Here is a 5,269-nt window from a genome sequence, read left to right on the forward strand (position 1 = left end):
TATTTTAGTATTGTTTGTTTATATTTAATTGTCTTACTAAATATGTTTTATTTTCAGGTTTTCTACGTGTTGGTAAAATAATGATAACTCAAGCTAGAAAATTCAAATGGAGGTGACTCAAATATGTTTGGAATCCTTGAGAAATTATCTACAACTTTGCAGAAGATATGATTGCCTAAAAAGTTCATTAAGATGATCAAATTGTGCAAATATCAAAAGGAGGACAAATTTACTTTTACTATGACCAGCATATAGTAAAAAAATCATAACTATTTCAATATTTAACCAAATGAGGTGAACCAAGTGGCCAAATTCATCTACAGACAATTCCCCACATGTTTACCGTTTTGAGCAGAGTCAAATTCGGTGATTAAAGTTGTGGAACAAAGCATTGAAAGAAGGGACATGGAATTGAACTTGGAGGAGACAAAGAATACTATTGCAACTACATGGCATTAATAAAAATTTTGACCATTTCTCTCATTTGGCCTATAAATAGAGGCCTTGTGCTAGCTTGATAATCATTCTATTTCATTGTAAAATATAGTGTGAGTGTGTATCAAAGTTCTAAGTTCCAATATATTTTCTTTCATGTTCTCAACCATGAGTGATATTTTAGTGTTGATCAAAAGTAAGCTTATGGCAAGCTAAATCTATTATGTCAAGGTGAAGAGGATGCATTCTTGGTGAAGTAAGATTGTTTATATTTTGTATATTCTTTCTTTATTTCTTTTCATTTAGCTAACTTATTTTTATTGTAGGTATAAAAATGAATTATTTGTTGTTATCAATTTACATCAAATGCTTGATACCATTAAAGTGGTTATCTTGATTTGTTGTTTAATTTTGATACAATAAATATTTCATCACTTATTATTATAAATATATATATATATATATATATATATATATTTATATAATAATATCATAATATTTCATTTAGACGATAGCATGGCTCTGCCGATTGTTCTAAATGAAATATTATGATTTAATACTAACATCTAACATTTACTTTATCGCAACTAACTTTTATTTCTCGCATCTAACTTTTACTTTCTCGCAACCAACTTTTAACTTTCTGTAACTAACATTTACTTTATCGCAACTAACTTTTACTTTACCGCAACTAACTTATTAAATCAATATATTCCATTTAGGCAATAGCGTGGCTCTGCCGGTTGTTCTAAATGGAATATAATGATTTAATTTAATATTTACTTTATGCAATTATTTATTTATATAGTTATAATTATAATCATAGGTACCATATATAAAATATCGGTTTATTCGGTATTTTCTATAGTGGGAACTATATTATATTATGTGTGTGTTTAATTTTCTTGGAACCATTATTTATGGTGGTTTTTTTTGTTTTACTTTTAGTTAAACAATATTACATAAACCAAGAATAAATCCTCAAGCCTTGACAAAATTTATAATTTGTAAACTTCATTCTTGCATTTGGTAATCTATAAATTAATAAATTTAAACTCAAAATAACCTCTCTGAGGATCGATCTCGTACTTATGAAATATATTACTTGCAGACAACCTACACTTGGGTGAATTATTATTTAAGTAGTAGCAAGTTTTTGGCACCGTTGCCGGGGAGGTATAAATTAAGTTTATATTTGTTAATTATGTTTTATTTATAAGTATTGTGTTGTTTTTTTTTTTTTTTTTTTATGAGTATTTGGAGTCGAAAAAAAAGTGGTAGACTTATTTGAGTATCTGAAAAAATTTAAACATGGATGATAATTCAATTAATCAAGATAATGATAATAATGATAATAATAATAATAATAATAATAATAATAATAATAATAATAATAATCAAGAACATGATCAATTAAGAACACTTAGGCACCATATGAACCCTATTAGAACTAGTGCCCCATCTTGTTTAGTTTTTCCTCCCGATGCATCTAATTTCAACTTCAAACCTCAAATTATTCAACTTTTACCAAATTTTCATGGCTTAGATTCTGAAAATCCATATTTGCATCTAAAAGAATTTGAGGAAGTTTGTAACACTTATAATGATCAAAATTGTAGCATGGATATAGTTCGATTAAAGCTTTTCTCTTTTTCTTTAAAAGATAAAGCTAAAACATGGCTACAAAATTTAAGATCAAGTTCAATAAGATCATGGGAAGAAATGCAACAACAATTTCTCAAAAAGTTTTTCCCTTCCCATAGAACAAACTCTTTTAAAAGAAAAATTATAACTTTTTCTCAAAAACAAGGAGAAACGTTTTATCAATGTTGGGATAGATATAAAGAATTACTTAATACATGCCCACATCATGGTTTTGAAACATGGAGAATAGTTTCACTTTTATGAAGGTCTAATACCTAAAGATAGGCAAATGATAGAATTCATGTGTAATGGAACTTTTGAAGATAAAAACCCAAATGAAGCTATGGAATATTTGGATTCATTAGCAGAAAATGCTCAAAATTGGGATAATATAGGCACAATAGAACCACCAACAACTAAAAACAATAATTCAACAAATGGGGGTGGTATCTATAATCTTAAAGATGATATAGATATTCAAGCTAAACTTGCATCTTTAGCAAGAAAAATTGAGTCATTAGAAATGAAAAAGAGTGGTCAATTAAAAAGTATTCAAGAAATTGTTTGTCATATATGTGATTCACATGATCATGCTACAAAAGATTGTCCAACATTACCTTCATTTAAAGAATGTCTCCACGAACAAGCAAATTATGTTAACAATTATAAAAAACCAATACTAGATCCTTTTTCACCATCATATAATCCTGGATGGAAAAATCATCATAATTTTAGTTGGAGGAATGATAATAATGCACAACCGTCATAACAATATTTTCAAAATAACCAAAATCATCAAGATTATATTCCTTATGTTACACCTCCAAGAAAAAACTTTGAAGATGTAATTCATGCATTTATCCAAAAGCAAGAGTCTATCAATATTCAAAACAGTCAATCTATGAGTGATTTGAAAGAAACTCTTGCAAAATTTGCATCTGCACTTAATATTCATGAAAAAGGAAAATTTCCATCTCAATCTCAACCTAATCCTAAAAAACAAAATCAAGAATTAAAAAATGAAAAAATTGATCAAATAAAATCTGTTATTACCCTTAGAAGTGGTAAAATAGTTAATGATCCATATAGTAATGAAAACAAGGATCATTTAAAATCAAAGAGTAAGGATGATAATCCTGATACTTTTGAGAATGATGATACCTTAAATTTTAAGAATAATATGGTGAATGATAAATTATCTGAAATAGTAAATAAGTCAAATAAACCTCCACCATTTCCTCATGCATTAACAAATCATAAAAAACAAAAAAGTGATTCTGATATCTATGAAGTTTTTAAACAAGTGAAGATAAATATTCCATTATTAGATGCTATTAAATAAGTACCTTCTTATGCAAAATTTTTAAAAGACATATGTACTGTAAAGAGAAAATTGCATGTGAAGAAAAAAGCATTCTTGGCCGAACAAGTAAGTTCAATTCTTCAAAATAATTCTAGTTTAAAATATAAAGATCCTGGTTGTCCAATAATTTCATGTATTATTGGAGAAAATAAAATTAAAAAAGCTTTGTTTGATTTGGGAGCAATTGTGAATTTAGTTTCTTATTCAGTTTATGAAAAACTTAATTTAGGAGAATTAAAACCCACTTCTGTTACTCTCTTACTGGCGGATAGGTCAATCAAAATACCTAGAGATATTGTAGAAGATGTGTTGGTTCAAGTTGATAAATTCATATATCCTGTAGATTTTATTGTTTTGGATACACAACCAATAGAAGTACATAATGAAATTCCAGTAATATTGGGACGACCATTTCTAGCAACTTCAAATGCTTTAATTAATTGTCGAAATGGAATAATGAAATTGTCTTTTGGAAATATGACTCTAGAACTTAATGTGTACAATTTATGTAAACAACCAAGTATTAATGAAAATAAATATGATAATGAAATTGAAACAATTGTGGAAGAAAATATACAAGAAGAAAACTTAAATCAACAATCTGAAGTTTTTTCAATAGAAAGTTTTGAGTCTAAAAATAATTTTAAAGTAGATGATAATTTAAAACTTGAATTAAAAGTTTTACCATTAGAATTGAAATATGTATTTCTTGGTGAAAATAAAACATTTTCTGTTATAATTTCTTCCACTCTTTTGCCAAATCAAGAAGAAGATTTGATTAAATTACTTAAAAAATATAAAAATGCAATTGGATGGACTTTGAAAGATATAAAAGGTATGAATCCTTTAATTTGTACACATAAAATTCATTTGGAAGAAAATGCTAAAACATATCAACAACCACAAAGAAGGTTAAATCCACATATGAAGGAAGTTGTTAAGAATGAAGTATTAAAACTATTAGACGCTGGAATTATCTATCCAATTTCAGATAGTAAATGGGTAAGTTCAACACAAGTAGTACCTAAAAAGTCCGGCATCACTGTTATAAAAAATGAAAAGAGAGAGTTATTACAAGCTAGGATTCCATCTAGTTGGCCTATGTGTATTGATTATAGAAAATTAAATGATGCAACTAGAAAAGATCATTTCCCACTACCATTTTTAGATCAAATTCTAGAAAAAGTAGCAGGAAATTCTTATTACTGTTTTCTTGATGGGTATTCGGGGTATTATCAAATACCTATATCATTAGAAGATCAAGAAAAAACTACTTTTACTTGTCCTTTCGGAACTTTTGCATTTAAAAGAATGCCATTTGGTTTATGTAATGCTCCGGCTACTTTTCAAAGATGCATGTTAAGTTTTTTTGGTGATATGATTGAAGAATATGTAGAAGTTTTTATGGATGATATAACTGTTTTTGGAAACTCATTTGAAAATTGTCTTAAAAATCTAGAAGAAGTATTAAAAAGAGGTGAAGAAAAAAATCTTGTTTTAAATTGAGAAAAATGTCATTATATGGTTGAATCTGGGATTGTTTTAGGACATGTGATATCTGAAAAAGGAATTGAAGTTGATAAAGCCAAGGTTGATGTTATTGCTAATTTAACATCACCAAAAACGGTCAAAGAAGTTCGATCATTCTTGGATCATGCAGGATTTTATAGAAGGTTTTATAAAAAATTTTAGCATAATATCTAAAACAATTTCAAATCTTTTAACAAAAGATACACAATTTGAATGGACTCAGAAATGTGAAAATGCTTTTAAAAGAATTATTAATCTTTTAGTTACATCACCTATTTTACAACCTACAGATTGGTT

General features: G+C 27.3%; 1 non-coding gene across 1 annotated transcript; it reads right to left on the reverse strand.

Annotated features, from left to right (window-relative positions):
- Positions 1–2,201: 2,201 nt before the first annotated feature.
- On the reverse strand, positions 2,202–2,312 carry LOC142523551 (small nucleolar RNA R71). The gene has a single exon (XR_012814742.1). It is a non-coding gene; the product is annotated as a small nucleolar RNA R71 (small nucleolar RNA).
- Between the last annotated feature and the right edge of the window lie 2,957 nt (positions 2,313–5,269).

This window comes from Primulina tabacum, chromosome 13 (assembly GCF_025594145.1).
Source record: "Primulina tabacum isolate GXHZ01 chromosome 13, ASM2559414v2, whole genome shotgun sequence".
Lineage (NCBI taxonomy): Eukaryota > Viridiplantae > Streptophyta > Magnoliopsida > Lamiales > Gesneriaceae > Primulina > Primulina tabacum.